This window comes from Heloderma suspectum, chromosome 4 (assembly GCF_057233095.1).
Source record: "Heloderma suspectum isolate Gila_16-S chromosome 4, 16-S_ref, whole genome shotgun sequence".
NCBI classification, from domain to species: Eukaryota; Metazoa; Chordata; class Lepidosauria; order Squamata; family Helodermatidae; genus Heloderma; species Heloderma suspectum.
Window position 1 is genome coordinate 152,338,329 of NC_139461.1, and position 17,804 is coordinate 152,356,132.

Here is a 17,804-nt window from a genome sequence, read left to right on the forward strand (position 1 = left end):
TGGCGAAGCCTAGATTGGTAAAACAGACTGAGTAGGCCATCCGGAGTATAACATACTGCCAGTTAGTACACCATGTGGACAGGGAAATGTTTCAGTCTAAAGAGAAAATTAGGGTTAAGACCCAAGTTAGGGTTAGCTGTCAGGAGACATGGCTTCCCAGAATGGAAACAGGGTGTTGCTGAAGCCAAGCATGGTGAAACAGACTGAGAGGGCCAAAGGAATTGTGTGCCTACTGTCTTTTAGTAGAACATGAGGATGGGAGGTTGTTACATTTGCACAAGAATATCAGGTTAAGTCTCAAGTTAGGGTTAGGGTTGGGGAGATGTGGCTTCCCAGGTTGGAAACGGGTCCTTGGTGAAGCTTAACTTCCTGAATCAGACTGAGTGGGCCATCAAGATGTCTTCCATACTTACATTTGGCACACTCTGTGGACCGCAGTATGTTTCAGTCCAAAAAGGAAATAGGGTTGAGACTCAAATTAGGGTTAGGGTTGGGGAGACTTGGCTTCCCAGGATGTAACCAGGGTTTTGGTGAAGCCTAGATTGGTAAAACAGACTGAGTAGGCATTCAGGAGTATAACATACTGCCAGTTAGTACACCATGTGGACAGGGAAATGTTTCAGTCCAAAGACTAAATTCGAGTTAAGACCCAAGTTAGGGTTAGCTGTCAGGAGACATGGCTTCCCGGAATGGAAACAGGGTGTTGCTGAAGCCAAGCATGGTGAAACAGACTGAGAGGGCCAACGGAATTGTGTGCCTACTGTCTTTTAGTACAACATGAGGATGGGGGTTTGTTACATTTGCACAAGAAAATCAGGTTAAGTCTCAAGTTAGGGTTGGGTTGGGGAGATGTGGCTTCCCAGGTTGGAAACGGGTCCTTGGTGAAGCTTAACTTGCTGAATCAGACTGAGTGGGGTATCAAGGTGTCTTCCATACTTACATTTGGTACACACTGTGGACGGCAGTATGTTTCAGTCCCAAAAGGAAATGAGGGTTGAGACTCAAATTAGGGTTAGGGTTGGGGAGACTTGGCTTCCCAGGATGTAACCAGGGTTTTGGCGAAGCCTAGATTGGTAAAACAGACTGAGTAGGCAAACCGGAGTATAACATACTGCCAGTTAGTACACCATGTGGACAGGGAAATGTTTCAGTCCAAAGAAAAAATTAGGGTTAAGAAAAATTTAGGGTTATCGGTCAGGAGACATGCCTTACCAGAATGGAAACAGGGTGTTGCTGAAGCCAAGCATGGTGAAACAGACTGAGAGGGCCAAAGGAATTGTGTGCCTACTGTCTTTTAGTACAACATGAGGATGGGGGTTTGTTACATTTGCACAAGAAAATCAGGTTAAGTCTCAAGTTAGGGTTAGGGTTGGGGAGATGTGGCTTCCCAGGTTGGAAACGGGTCCTTGGTGAAGCCTAACCTGCTGAATCAGACTGAGTGGGGCATCAAGATGTCTTCCATACTGACATTTGGTACACTCTGTGGACGGCGGTTTGTTTCAGTCCCAAAAGGAAATGAGGCCTGAGACTCAAATTAGGGTTAGGGTTGGGGAGACTTGGCTTTCCAGGATGTAACCAGGGTTTTGGTGAAGCCTAGATTGGTAAAACAGACTGAGTATGCCAACCGGAGTATAACATACTGCCAGTTTGTACACCATGTGGACAGGGAAATGTTTCATTCCAAAGAGAAAATTAGGGTTAAGACCCAAGTGAGGGTTATCGGTCAGGAGACATGGCTTCCCAGAATGGAAACAGGGTGTTGCTGAAGCCAAGCATGGTGAAACAGACTGAGAGGGCCAAAGGAATTGTGTGCCTACTGTCTTTTAGTAGAACATGAGGATGGGGGTTTGTTACATTTGCACAAGAAAATCAGGTTAAGTATCAAGTTAGGGTTAGGGTTGGGGAGATGTGGCTTCCCAGGTTGGAAACGGGTCCTTGGTGAAGCTTAACTTGCTGAATCAGACTGAGTGGGGCATCAAGATGGCTTCCATACTGACATTTGGTACACTCTGTGGACGGCAGTATGTTTCAGTCCAAAAAGGAAATGAGGGTTGAGACTCAAATTAGGGTTAGGGTTGGGGAGACTTGGCTTCCCAGGATGTAACCAGGGTTTTGGCGAAGCCTAGATTGGTAAAACAGACTGAGTAGGCCAACCGGAGTATAACATACTGCCAGTTAGTACACCATGGGGACAGGGAAATGTTTCAGTCCAAAGAGAAAATTAGGGTTGAGACCCAAGTGAGGGTTATCGGTCAGGAGACATGGCTTCCCAGAATGGAAACAGGGTGTTGCTGAAGCCAAGCATGGTGAAACAGACTGAGATGGCAAAAGGAATTGAGTGCCTACTGTCTTTTAGTACAACAGGAGGATGGGGGTTTGTTACATTTGCACAAGAAAATCAGGTTAAGTCTCAAGTTAGGGTTGGTTTGGGGAGATGTGGCTTCCCAGGTTGGAAACGGGTCCTTGGTGAAGCCTAGCTTGTTGAATCAGACTGAGTGGGACATCAAGATGTCTTCCATACTTACATTTGGTACACTCTGTGGACGGCAGTATGTTTCAGTCCAAAAAGGAAATGAGGGTTGAGACTCAAATTAGGGTTAGGGCTGGGGAGACTTGGCTTCCCAGGATGTAACCAGGGTTTTGGCGAAGCCTAGATTGGTAAACAGACTGAGTAGGCCATCCGTAGTATAACATACTGCCAGTTAGTACACCATGTGGACAGGGAAATGTTTCAGTCCAAAGAGAAAATTAGGGTTAAGACCCAAGTGAGGGTTAGCTGTCAGGAGACATGGCTTCCCAGAATGGAAACAGGGTGTTGCTGAAGCCAAGCATGGTGAAACAGACTGAGAGGGCCAAAGGAATTGTGTGCCTACTGTCTTTTAGTAGAACATGAGGATGGGGGGTTGTTACATTTGCACAAGAATATCAGGTTAAGTCTCAAGTTAGGGTTAGGGTTGGGGAGATGTGGCTTCCCAGGTTGGAAACGGGTCCTTGGTGAAGCTTAACTTCCTGAATCAGACTGAGTGGGCCATCAAGATGTCTTCCATACTTACATTTGGCACACTCTGTGGACCGCAGTATGTTTCAGTCCAAAAAGGAAATAGGGTTGAGACTCAAATTAGGGTTAGGGTTGGGGAGACTTGGCTTCCCAGGATGTAACCAGGGTTTTGGCGAAGCCTAGATTGGTAAAACAGACTGAGTAGGCCTTCCGGAGTATAACATACTGCCAGTTAGTACACCATGTGGACAGGGAAATATTTCAGTCCAAAGAAAAAACTAGGGTTAAGACCCAAGTTAGGGTTAGCGGTCAGGAGACATGTCTTCCCGGAATGGAAGCAGGGTGTTGCTGAAGCCAAGCATGGTGAAACAGACTGAGAGGGCAAAAGGAATTGTGTGCCTAGTGTCTTTTAGTACAACATGAGGATGGGGGTTTGTTACATTTGCACAAGAAAATCAGGTTAAGTCTCAAGTTAGGGTTGGTTTGGGGAGATGTGGCTTCCCAGGTTGGAAACGGGTCCTTGGTGAAGCCTAGCTTGTTGAATCAGACTGAGTGGGACATCAAGATGTCTTCCATACTTACATTTGGTACACTCTGTGGACGGCAGTATGTTTCAGTCCAAAAAGGAAATGAGGGTTGAGACTCAAATTAGGGTTAGGGCTGGGGAGACTTGGCTTCCCAGGATGTAACCAGGGTTTTGGCGAAGCCTAGATTGGTAAAACAGACTGAGTAGGCCATCCGGAGTATATCATACTGCCAGTTAGTACACCATGTGGACAGGGAAATGTTTCAGTCTAAAGAGAAAATTAGGGTTAAGACCCAAGTTAGGGTTAGCTGTCAGGAGACATGGCTTCCCAGAATGGAAACAGGGTGTTGCTGAAGCCAAGCATGGTGAAACAGACTGAGAGGGCCAAAGGAATTGTGTGCCTACTGTCTTTTAGTAGAACATGAGGATGGGAGGTTGTTACATTTGCACAAGAATATCAGGTTAAGTCTCAAGTTAGGGTTAGGGTTGGGGAGATGTGGCTTCCCAGGTTGGAAACGGGTCCTTGGTGAAGCTTAACTTCCTGAATCAGACTGAGTGGGCCATCAAGATGTCTTCCATACTTACATTTGGTACACTCTGTGGACGGCAGTATGTTTCAGTCCAAAAAGGAAATGAGGGTTGAGACTCAAATTAGGGTTAGTGCTGGGGAGACTTGGCTTCCCAGGATGTAACCAGGGTTTTGGCGAAGCCTAGATTGGTAAAACAGACTGAGTAGGCAAACCGGAGTATAACATACTGCCAGTTAGTACACCATGTGGACAGGGAAATGTTTCAGTCCAAAGAAAAAATTAGGGTTAAGAAAAATTTAGGGTTATCGGTCAGGAGACATGCCTTACCAGAATGGAAACAGGGTGTTGCTGAAGCCAAGCATGGTGAAACAGACTGAGAGGGCCAAAGGAATTGTGTGCCTACTGTCTTTTAGTACAACATGAGGATGGGGGTTTGTTACATTTGCACAAGAAAATCAGGTTAAGTCTCAAGTTAGGGTTAGGGTTGGGGAGATGTGGCTTCCCAGGTTGGAAACGGGTCCTTGGTGAAGCCTAACTTGCTGAATCAGACTGAGTGGGGCATCAAGATGTCTTCCATACTGACATTTGGTACACTCTGTGGACGGCGGTTTGTTTCAGTCCCAAAAGGAAATGAGGCCTGAGACTCAAATTAGGGTTAGGGTTGGGGAGACTTGGCTTTCCAGGATGTAACCAGGGTTTTGGTGAAGCCTAGATTGGTAAAACAGACTGAGTAGGCAAACCGGAGTATAACATACTGCCAGTTAGTACACCATGTGGACAGGGAAATGTTTCAGTCCAAAGACAAAATTAGGGTTAAGACCCAAGTTAGGGTTAGCTGTCAGGAGACATGGCTTCCCAGAATGGAAACAGGGTGTTGCTGAAGCCAAGCATGGTGAAACAGACTGAGAGGGCCAAAGGAATTGTGTGCCTACTGTCTTTTAGTAGAACATGAGGATGGGAGGTTGTTACATTTGCACAAGAATATCAGGTTAAGTATCAAGTTAGAGTTAGGGTTGGGGAGATGTGGCTTCCCAGGTTGGAAACGGGTCCTTGTTGAAGCCTAGCTTGCTGAATCAGACTGAGTGGGGCATCAAGATGTCTTCCATACTTACAATTAGGTACACTCTGTGGACGGCAGTATGTTTCAGTCCAAAAAGGAAATGAGGGTTGAGACTCAAATTAGGGTTAGGGTTGGGGAGACTTGGCTTCCCAGGATGTAACCAGGGTTTTGGCGAAGCCTAGATTGGTAAAACAGACTGAGTAGGCCTTCCGGAGTATAACATACTGCCAGTTAGTACACCATGTGGACAGGGAAATATTTCAGTCCAAAGAAAAAACTAGGGTTAAGACCCAAGTTAGGGTTAGCGGTCAGGAGACATGTCTTCCCGGAATGGAAGCAGGGTGTTGCTGAAGCCAAGCATGGTGAAACAGACTGAGAGGGCAAAAGGAATTGTGTGCCTACTGTCTTTTAGTACAACATGAGGATGGGGGTTTGTTACATTTGCACAAGAAAATCAGGTTAAGTCTCAAGTTAGGGTTGGTTTGGGGAGATGTGGCTTCCCAGGTTGGAAACGGGTCCTTGGTGAAGCCTAGCTTGTTGAATCAGACTGAGTGGGACATCAAGATGTCTTCCATACTTACATTTGGTACACTCTGTGGACGGCAGTATGTTTCAGTCCAAAAAGGAAATGAGGGTTGAGACTCAAATTAGGGTTAGGGCTGGGGAGACTTGGCTTCCCAGGATGTAACCAGGGTTTTGGCGAAGCCTAGATTGGTAAAACAGACTGAGTAGGCCATCCGGAGTATATCATACTGCCAGTTAGTACACCATGTGGACAGGGAAATGTTTCAGTCTAAAGAGAAAATTAGGGTTAAGACCCAAGTTAGGGTTAGCTGTCAGGAGACATGGCTTCCCAGAATGGAAACAGGGTGTTGCTGAAGCCAAGCATGGTGAAACAGACTGAGAGGGCCAAAGGAATTGTGTGCCTACTGTCTTTTAGTAGAACATGAGGATGGGAGGTTGTTACATTTGCACAAGAATATCAGGTTAAGTCTCAAGGTAGGGTTAGGGTTGGGGAGATGTGGCTTCCCAGGTTGGAAACGGGTCCTTGGTGAAGCTTAACTTCCTGAATCAGACTGAGTGGGCCATCAAGATGTCTTCCATACTTACATTTGGTACACTCTGTGGACGGCAGTATGTTTCAGTCCAAAAAGGAAATGAGGGTTGAGACTCAAATTAGGGTTAGGGCTGGGGAGACTTGGCTTCCCAGGATGTAACCAGGGTTTTGGCGAAGCCTAGATTGGTAAAACAGACTGAGTAGGCAAACCGGAGTATAACATACTGCCAGTTAGTACACCATGTGGACAGGGAAATGTTTCAGTCCAAAGAAAAAATTAGGGTTAAGAAAAATTTAGGGTTATCGGTCAGGAGACATGCCTTACCAGAATGGAAACAGGGTGTTGCTGAAGCCAAGCATGGTGAAACAGACTGAGAGGGCCAAAGGAATTGTGTGCCTACTGTCTTTTAGTACAACATGAGGATGGGGGTTTGTTACATTTGCACAAGAAAATCAGGTTAAGTCTCAAGTTAGGGTTAGGGTTGGGGAGATGTGGCTTCCCAGGTTGGAAACGGGTCCTTGGTGAAGCCTAACTTGCTGAATCAGACTGAGTGGGGCATCAAGATGTCTTCCATACTGACATTTGGTACACTCTGTGGACGGCGGTTTGTTTCAGTCCCAAAAGGAAATGAGGCCTGAGACTCAAATTAGGGTTAGGGTTGGGGAGACTTGGCTTTCCAGGATGTAACCAGGGTTTTGGTGAAGCCTAGATTGGTAAAACAGACTGAGTAGGCAAACCGGAGTATAACATACTGCCAGTTAGTACACCATGTGGACAGGGAAATGTTTCATTCCAAAGAGAAAATTAGGGTTAAGACCCAACTGAGGGTTATCGGTCAGGAGACATGGCTTCCCAGAATGGAAACAGGGTGTTGCTGAAGCCAAGCATGGTGAAACAGACTGAGAGGGCCAAAGGAATTGTGTGCCTACTGTCTTTTAGTAGAACATGAGGATGGGGGTTTGTTACATTTGCACAAGAAAATCAGGTTAAGTATCAAGTTAGGGTTAGGGTTGGGGAGATGTGGCTTCCCAGGTTGGAAACGGGTCCTTGGTGAAGCTTAACTTGCTGAATCAGACTGAGTGGGGCATCAAGATGGCTTCCATACTGACATTTGGTACACTCTGTGGACGGCAGTATGTTTCAGTCCAAAAAGGAAATGAGGGTTGAGACTCAAATTAGGGTTAGGGTTGGGGAGACTTGGCTTCCCAGGATGTAACCAGGGTTTTGGCGAAGCCTAGATTGGTAAAACAGACTGAGTAGGCCAACCGGAGTATAACATACTGCCAGTTAGTACACCATGTGGACAGGGAAATGTTTCAGTCCAAAGAGAATATTAGGGTTGAGACCCAAGTTAGGGTTATCGGTCAGGAGTCATGGCTTCCCAGAATGGAAACAGGGTGTTGCTGAAGCCAAACATGGTGAAACAGACTGAGATGGCAAAAGGAATTGAGTGCCTACTGTCTTTTAGTACAACATGAGGATGGGGGTTTGTTACATTTGCACAAGAAAATCAGGTTAAGTCTCAAGTTAGGGTTGGTTTGGGGAGATGTGGCTTCCCAGGTTGGAAACGGGTCCTTGGTGAAGCCTAGCTTGTTGAATCAGACTGAGTGGGGCATCAAGATGGCTTCCATACTGACATTTGGTACACTCTGTTGACGGCAGTATGTTTCAGTCCAAAAAGGAAATGAGGGTTGAGACTCAAATTAGGGTTAGGGCTGGGGAGACTTGGCTTCCCAGGATGTAACCAGGGTTTTGGCGAAGCCTAGATTGGTAAAACAGACTGAGTAGGCCATCCGGAGTATAACATACTGCCAGTTAGTACACCATGTGGACAGGGAAATGTTTCAGTCCAAAGAGAAAATTAGGGTTAAGACCCAAGTGAGGGTTAGCTGTCAGGAGACATGGCTTCCCAGAATGGAAACAGGGTGTTGCTGAAGCCAAGCATGGTGAAACAGACTGAGAGGGCCAAAGGAATTGTGTGCCTACTGTCTTTTAGTAGAACATGAGGATGGGGGGTTGCTACATTTGCACAAGAATATCAGGTTAAGTCTCAAGTTAGGGTTAGGGTTGGGGAGATGTGGCTTCCCAGGTTGGAAACGGGTCCTTGGTGAAGCTTAACTTCCTGAATCAGACTGAGTGGGCCATCAAGATGTCTTCCATACTTACATTTGGCACACTCTGTGGACCGCAGTATGTTTCAGTCCAAAAAGGAAATAGGGTTGAGACTCAAATTAGGGTTACGGTTGGGGAGACTTGGCTTACCAGGATGTAACCAGGGTTTTGGTGAAGCCTAGATTGGTAAAACAGACTGAGTAGGCATTCAGGAGTATAACATACTGCCAGTTAGTACACCATGTGGACAGGGAAATGTTTCAGTCCAAAGACAAAATTAGGGTTAAGACCCAAGTTAGGGTTAGCTGTCAGGAGACATGGCTTCCCAGAATGGAAACAGGGTGTTGCTGAAGCCAAGCATGGTGAAACAGACTGAGAGGGCCAAAGGAATTGTGTGCCTACTGTCTTTTAGTAGAACATGAGGATGGGAGGTTGTTACATTTGCACAAGAATATCAGGTTAAGTATCAAGTTAGAGTTAGGGTTGGGGAGATGTGGCTTCCCAGGTTGGAAACGGGTCCTTGTTGAAGCCTAGCTTGCTGAATCAGACTGAGTGGGGCATCAAGATGTCTTCCATACTTACAATTAGGTACACTCTGTGGACGGCAGTATGTTTCAGTCCAAAAAGGAAATGAGGGTTGAGACTCAAATTAGGGTTAGGGTTGGGGAGACTTGGCTTCCCAGGATGTAACCAGGGTTTTGGCGAAGCCTAGATTGGTAAAACAGACTGAGTAGGCCTTCCGGAGTATAACATACTGCCAGTTAGTACACCATGTGGACAGGGAAATATTTCAGTCCAAAGAAAAAACTAGGGTTAAGACCCAAGTTAGGGTTAGCGGTCAGAAGACATGGCTTCCCGGAATGGAAGCAGGGTGTTGCTGAAGCCAAGCATGGTGAAACAGACTGAGAGGGCAAAAGGAATTGTGTGCCTACTGTCTTTTAGTACAACATGAGGATGGGGGTTTGTTACATTTGCACAAGAAAATCAGGTTAAGTCTCAAGTTAGGGTTAGGGTTGGGGAGATGTGGCTTCCCAGGTTGGAAACGGGTCCTTGGTGAAGCCTAGCTTGTTGAATCAGACTGAGTGGGACATCAAGATGTCTTCCATACTTACATTTGGTACACTCTGTGGACGGCAGTATGTTTCAGTCCAAAAAGGAAATGAGGGTTGAGACTCAAATTAGGGTTAGGGCTGGGGAGACTTGGCTTCCCAGGATGTAACCAGGGTTTTGGCGAAGCCTAGATTGGTAAAACAGACTGAGTAGGCCATCCGGAGTATAACATACTGCCAGTTAGTACACCATGTGGACAGGGAAATGTTTCAGTCCAAAGAGAAAATTAGGGTTAAGACCCAAGTGAGGGTTAGCTGTCAGGAGACATGGCTTCCCAGAATGGAAACAGGGTGTTGCTGAAGCCAAGCATGGTGAAACAGACTGAGAGGGCCAAAGGAATTGTGTGCCTACTGTCTTTTAGTAGAACATGAGGATGGGGGGTTGCTACATTTGCACAAGAATATCAGGTTAAGTCTCAAGTTAGGGTTAGGGTTGGGGAGATGTGGCTTCCCAGGTTGGAAACGGGTCCTTGGTGAAGCTTAACTTCCTGAATCAGACTGAGTGGGCCATCAAGATGTCTTCCATACTTACATTTGGCACACTCTGTGGACCGCAGTATGTTTCAGTCCAAAAAGGAAATAGGGTTGAGACTCAAATTAGGGTTACGGTTGGGGAGACTTGGCTTCCCAGGATGTAACCAGGGTTTTGGTGAAGCCTAGATTGGTAAAACAGACTGAGTAGGCATTCAGGAGTATAACATACTGCCAGTTAGTACACCATGTGGACAGGGAAATGTTTCAGTCCAAAGACAAAATTAGGGTTAAGACCCAAGTTAGGGTTAGCTGTCAGGAGACATGGCTTCCCAGAATGGAAACAGGGTGTTGCTGAAGCCAAGCATGGTGAAACAGACTGAGAGGGCCAAAGGAATTGTGTGCCTACTGTCTTTTAGTAGAACATGAGGATGGGAGGTTGTTACATTTGCACAAGAATATCAGGTTAAGTATCAAGTTAGAGTTAGGGTTGGGGAGATGTGGCTTCCCAGGTTGGAAACGGGTCCTTGTTGAAGCCTAGCTTGCTGAATCAGACTGAGTGGGGCATCAAGATGTCTTCCATACTTACAATTAGGTACACTCTGTGGACGGCAGTATGTTTCAGTCCAAAAAGGAAATGAGGGTTGAGACTCAAATTAGGGTTAGGGTTGGGGAGACTTGGCTTCCCAGGATGTAACCAGGGTTTTGGCGAAGCCTAGATTGGTAAAACAGACTGAGTAGGCCTTCCGGAGTATAACATACTGCCAGTTAGTACACCATGTGGACAGGGAAATATTTCAGTCCAAAGAAAAAACTAGGGTTAAGACCCAAGTTAGGGTTAGCGGTCAGGAGACATGGCTTCCCGGAATGGAAGCAGGGTGTTGCTGAAGCCAAGCATGGTGAAACAGACTGAGAGGGCAAAAGGAATTGTGTGCCTACTGTCTTTTAGTACAACATGAGGATGGGGGTTTGTTACATTTGCACAAGAAAATCAGGTTAAGTCTCAAGTTAGGGTTAGGGTTGGGGAGATGTGGCTTCCCAGGTTGGAAACGGGTCCTTGGTGAAGCCTAGCTTGTTGAATCAGACTGAGTGGGACATCAAGATGTCTTCCATACTTACATTTGGTACACTCTGTGGACGGCAGTATGTTTCAGTCCAAAAAGGAAATGAGGGTTGAGACTCAAATTAGGGTTAGGGCTGGGGAGACTTGGCTTCCCAGGATGTAACCAGGGTTTTGGCGAAGCCTAGATTGGTAAAACAGACTGAGTAGGCCATCCGGAGTATATCATACTGCCAGTTAGTACACCATGTGGACAGGGAAATGTTTCAGTCTAAAGAGAAAATTAGGGTTAAGACCCAAGTTAGGGTTAGCTGTCAGGAGACATGGCTTCCCAGAATGGAAACAGGGTGTTGCTGAAGCCAAGCATGGTGAAACAGACTGAGAGGGCCAAAGGAATTGTGTGCCTACTGTCTTTTAGTAGAACATGAGGATGGGAGGTTGTTACATTTGCACAAGAATATCAGGTTAAGTCTCAAGTTAGGGTTAGGGTTGGGGAGATGTGGCTTCCCAGGTTGGAAACGGGTCCTTGGTGAAGCTTAACTTCCTGAATCAGACTGAGTGGGCCATCAAGATGTCTTCCATACTTACATTTGGTACACTCTGTGGACGGCAGTATGTTTCAGTCCAAAAAGGAAATGAGGGTTGAGACTCAAATTAGGGTTAGGGCTGGGGAGACTTGGCTTCCCAGGATGTAACCAGGGTTTTGGCGAAGCCTAGATTGGTAAAACAGACTGAGTAGGCCATCCGGAGTATATCATACTGCCAGTTAGTACACCATGTGGACAGGGAAATGTTTCAGTCCAAAGAGAAAATTAGGGTTAAGACCCAAGTTAGGGTTAGCTGTCAGGAGACATGGCTTCCCAGAATGGAAACAGGGTGTTGCTGAAGCCAAGCATGGTGAAACAGACTGAGAGGGCCAAAGGAATTGTGTGCCTACTGTCTTTTAGTAGAACATGAGGATGGGAGGTTGTTACATTTGCACAAGAATATCAGGTTAAGTCTCAAGTTAGGGTTAGGGTTGGGGAGATGTGGCTTCCCAGGTTGGAAACGGGTCCTTGGTGAAGCTTAACTTCCTGAATCAGACTGAGTGGGCCATCAAGATGTCTTCCATACTTACATTTGGCACACTCTGTGGACCGCAGTATGTTTCAGTCCAAAAAGGAAATAGGGTTGAGACTCAAATTAGGGTTAGGGTTGGGGAGACTTGGCTTCCCAGGATGTAACCAGGGTTTTGGCGAAGTCTAGATTGGTAAAACAGACGGAGTAGGCCAACCGGAGTATAACATACTGCCAGTTAGTACACCATGTGGACAGGGAAATGTTTCAGTCCAAAGAGAAAATTAGGGTTAAGACCCAAGTTAGGGTTAGCTGTCAGGAGACATGGCTTTCCAGAATGGAAACAGGGTGTTGCTGAAGCCAAGCATGGTGAAACAGACTGAGAGGGCAAAAGGAATTGTGTGCCTACTGTCTTTTAGTAGAACATGAGGATGGGGGGTTGATACATTTGCACAAGAAAATCAGGTTAAGTCTCAAGTTAGGGTTAGGGTTGGGGAGATGTGGCTTCCCAGGTTGGAAACGGGTCCTTGTTGAAGCCTAGCTTGCTGAATCAGACTGAGTGGGGCATCAAGATGTCTTCCATACTTACAATTAGGTACACTCTGTGGACGGCAGTATGTTTCAGTCCAAAAAGGAAATGAGGGTTGAGACTCAAATTAGGGTTAGGGTTGAGGAGACTTGGCTTCCCAGGATGTAACCAGGGTTTTGGCGAAGCCTAGATTGGTAAAACAGACTGAGTAGGCCTTCCTGAGTATAACATACTGCCAGTTAGTACACCATGTGGACAGGGAAATATTTCAGTCCAAAGAAAAAACTAGGGTTAAGACCCAAGTTAGGGTTAGCGGTCAGGAGACATGGCTTCCCGGAATGGAAACAGGGTGTTGCTGAAGCCAAGCATGGTGAAACAGACTGAGAGGGCAAAAGGAATTGTGTGCCTACTGTCTTTTAGTACAACATGAGGATGGGGGTTTGTTACATTTGCACAAGAAAATCAGGTTAAGTCTCAAGTTAGGGTTGGTTTGGGGAGATGTGGCTTCCCAGGTTGGAAACGGGTCCTTGGTGAAGCCTAGCTTGTTGAATCAGACTGAGTGGGACATCAAGATGTCTTCCATACTGACATTTGGTACACTCTGTGGACGGCAGTATGTTTCAGTCCAAAAAGGAAATGAGGGTTGAGACTCAAATTAGGGTTAGGGCTGGGGAGACTTGGCTTCCCAGGATGTAACCAGGGTTTTGGCGAAGCCTAGATTGGTAAAACAGACTGAGTAGGCCATCCGGAGTATAACATACTGCCAGTTAGTACACCATGTGGACAGGGAAATGTTTCAGTCCAAAGAGAAAATTAGGGTTAAGACCCAAGTGAGGGTTAGCTGTCAGGAGACATGGCTTCCCAGAATGGAAACAGGGTGTTGCTGAAGCCAAGCATGGTGAAACAGACTGAGAGGGCCAAAGGAATTGTGTGCCTACTGTCTTTTAGTAGAACATGAGGATGAAGGTTGTTACATTTGCACAAGAATATCAGGTTAAGTCTCAAGTTAGGGTTAGGGTTGGGGAGATGTGGCTTCCCAGGTTGGAAACGGGTCCTTGGTGAAGCTTAACTTCCTGAATCAGACTGAGTGGGCCATCAAGATGTCTTCCATACTTACATTTGGCACACTCTGTGGACCGCAGTATGTTTCAGTCCAAAAAGGAAATAGGGTTGAGACTCAAATTAGGGTTAGGGTTGGGGAGACTTGGCTTCCCAGGATGTAACCAGGGTTTTGGTGAAGCCTAGATTGGTAAAACAGACTGAGCAGGCATTCAGGAGTATAACATACTGCCAGTTAGTACACCATGTGGACAGGGAAATGTTTCAGTCCAAAGACAAAATTAGGGTTAAGACCCAAGTTAGGGTTAGCTGTCAGGAGACATGGCTTCCCAGAATGGAAACAGGGTGTTGCTGAAGCCAAGCATGGTGAAACAGACTGAGAGGGCCAAAGGAATTGTGTGCCTACTGTCTTTTAGTAGAACATGAGGATGGGAGGTTGTTACATTTGCACAAGAATATCAGGTTAAGTATCAAGTTAGAGTTAGGGTTGGGGAGATGTGGCTTCCCAGGTTGGAAACGGGTCCTTGTTGAAGCCTAGCTTGCTGAATCAGACTGAGTGGGGCATCAAGATGTCTTCCATACTTACAATTAGGTACACTCTGTGGACGGCAGTATGTTTCAGTCCAAAAAGGAAATGAGGGTTGAGACTCAAATTAGGGTTAGGGTTGGGGAGACTTGGCTTCCCAGGATGTAACCAGGGTTTTGGCGAAGCCTAGATTGGTAAAACAGACTGAGTAGGCCTTCCGGAGTATAACATACTGCCAGTTAGTACACCATGTGGACAGGGAAATATTTCAGTCCAAAGAAAAAACTAGGGTTAAGACCCAAGTTAGGGTTAGCGGTCAGGAGACATGGCTTCCCGGAATGGAAACAGGGTGTTGCTGAAGCCAAGCATGGTGAAACAGACTGAGAGGGCCAAAGGAATTGTGTGCCTACTGTATTTTAGTAGAACATGAGGATGGGGGGTTGTTACAGTTCAACAAGAAAATCAGGTTAAGTCTCAAGTTAGGGTTAGGGTTGGGGAGATGTGGCTTCCCAGGTTGGAAACGGGTCCTTGGTGAAGCCTAGCTTGCTGAATCAGACTGAGTGGGGCATCAAGATGTCTTCCATACTTACATTTGGTACACTCTGTGAACCGCAGTATGTTTCAGTCCAAAAAGGAAATGAGGGTTGATACTCAAATTAGGGTTAGGGTTGGGGAGACTTGGCTTCCCAGGATGTAACCAGGGTTTTGGTGAAGCCTAGATTGGTAAAACAGACTGAGTAGGCCAACCGGAGTATAACATACTGCCAGTTAGTACACCATGTGGACAGGGAAATGTTTCAGTCCAAAGAGAAAATTAGGGTTAAGACCCAAGTTAGGGTTAGCTGTCAGGAGACATGGCTTCCCAGAATGGAAACAGGGTATTGCTGAAGCCAAGCATGGTGAAACAGACTGAGAGGGCCAAAGGAATTGTGTGCCTACTGTCTTTTAGTAGAACATGAGGATGGGAGGTTGTTACATTTGCACAAGAATATCAGGTTAAGTATCAAGTTAGGGTTAGGGTTGGGGAGATGTGGCTTCCCAGGTTGGAAACGGGTCCTTGTTGAAGCCTAGCTTGCTGAATCAGACTGAGTGGGGCATCAAGATGTCTTCCATACTTACAATTAGGTACACTCTGTGGACGGCAGTATGTTTCAGTCCAAAAAGGAAATGAGGGTTGAGACTCAAATTAGGGTTAGGGTTGGGGAGACTTGGCTTCCCAGGATGTAACCAGGGTTTTGGCGAAGCCTAGATTGGTAAAACAGACTGAGTAGGCCTTCCGGAGTATAACATACTGCCAGTTAGTACACCATGTGGACAGGGAAATATTTCAGTCCAAAGAAAAAACTAGGGTTAAGACCCAAGTTAGGGTTAGCGGTCAGGAGACATGGCTTCCCGGAATGGAAACAGGGTGTTGCTGAAGCCAAGCATGGTGAAACAGACTGAGAGGGCAAAAGGAATTGTGTGCCTACTGTCTTTTAGTACAACATGAGGATGGGGGTTTGTTACATTTGCACAAGAAAATCAGGTTAAGTCTCAAGTTAGGGTTAGGGTTGGGGAGATGTGGCTTCCCAGGTTGGAAACGGGTCCTTGGTGAAGCTTAACTTGCTGAATCAGACTGAGTGGGGCATCAAGATGGCTTCCATACTGACATTTGGTACACTCTGTGGACGGCAGTATGTTTCAGTCCAAAAAGGAAATGAGGGTTGAGACTCAAATTAGGGTTAGGGTTGGGGAGACTTGGCTTCCCAGGATGTAACCAGGGTTTTGGCGAAGCCTAGATTGGTAAAACAGACTGAGTAGGCCAACCGGAGTATAACATACTGCCAGTTAGTACACCATGTGGACAGGGAAATGTTTCAGTCCAAAGAGAAAATTAGGGTTGAGACCCAAGTTAGGGTTATCCGTCAGGAGTCATGTCTTCCCAGAATGGAAACAGGGTGTTGCTGAAGCCAAGCATGGTGAAACAGACTGAGAGGGCAAAAGGAATTGAGTGCCTACTGTCTTTTAGTACAACATGAGGATGGGGGTTTGTTACATTTGCACAAGAAAATCAGGTTAAGTCTCAAGTTAGGGTTGGTTTGGGGAGATGTGGCTTCCCAGGTTGGAAACGGGTCCTTGGTGAAGCCTAGCTTGTTGAATCAGACTGAGTGGGACATCAAGATGTCTTCCATACTTACATTTGGTACACTCTGTGGACGGCAGTATGTTTCAGTCCAAAAAGGAATTGAGGGTTGAGACTCAAATTAGGGTTAGGGCTGGGGAGACTTGGCTTCCCAGGATGTAACCAGGGTTTTGGCGAAGCCTAGATTGGTAAAACAGACTGAGTAGGCCATCCGGAGTATAACATACTGCCAGTTAGTACACCATGTGGACAGGGAAATGTTTCAGTCCAAAGAGAAAATTAGGGTTAAGACCCAAGTGAGGGTTAGCTGTCAGGAGACATGGCTTCCCAGAATGGAAACAGGGTGTTGCTGAAGCCAAGCATGGTGAAACAGACTGAGAGGGCCAAAGGAATTGTGTGCCTACTGTCTTTTAGTAGAACATGAGGATGGGAGGTTGTTACATTTGCACAAGAATATCAGGTTAAGTCTCAAGTTAGGGTTAGGGTTGGGGAGATGTGGCTTCCCAGGTTGGAAACGGGTCCTTGGTGAAGCTTAACTTCCTGAATCAGACTGAGTGGGCCATCAAGATGTCTTCCATACTTACATTTGGCACACTCTGTGGACCGCAGTATGTTTCAGTCCAAAAAGGAAATAGGGTTGAGACTCAAATTAGGGTTAGGGTTGGGGAGACTTGGCTTCCCAGGATGTAATAAGGGTTTTGGTGAAGCCTAGATTGGTAAAACAGACTGAGTAGGCATTCAGGAGTATAACATACTGCCAGTTAGTACACCATGTGGACAGGGAAATGTTTCAGTCCAAAGACAAAATTAGGGTTAAGACCCAAGTTAGGGTTAGCTGTCAGGAGACATGGCTTCCCAGAATGGAAACAGGGTGTTGCTGAAGCCAAGCATGGTGAAACAGACTGAGAGGGCCAAAGGAATTGTGTGCCTACTGTCTTTTAGTAGAACATGAGGATGGGAGGTTGTTACATTTGCACAAGAATATCAGGTTAAGTATCAAGTTAGAGTTAGGGTTGGGGAGATGTGGCTTCCCAGGTTGGAAACGGGTCCTTGTTGAAGCCTAGCTTGCTGAATCAGACTGAGTGGGGCATCAAGATGTCTTCCATACTTACAATTAGGTACACTCTGTGGACGGCAGTATGTTTCAGTCCAAAAAGGAAATGAGGGTTGAGACTCAAATTAGGGTTAGGGTTGGGGAGACTTGGCTTCCCAGGATGTAACCAGGGTTTTGGCGAAGCCTAGATTGGTAAAACAGACTGAGTAGGCCTTCCGGAGTATAACATACTGCCAGTTAGTACACCATGTGGACAGGGAAATATTTCAGTCCAAAGAAAAAACTCGGGTTAAGACCCAAGTTAGGGTTAGCGGTCAGGAGACATGGCTTCCCGGAATGGAAGCAGGGTGTTGCTGAAGCCAAGCATGGTGAAACAGACTGAGAGGGCAGAAGGAATTGTGTGCCTACTGTCTTTTAGTACAACATGAGGATGGGGGAATGTTACATTTGCACAAGAAAATCAGGTTAAGTCTCAAGTTAGGGTTGGTTTGGGGAGATGTGGCTTCCCAGGTTGGAAACGGGTCCTTGGTGAAG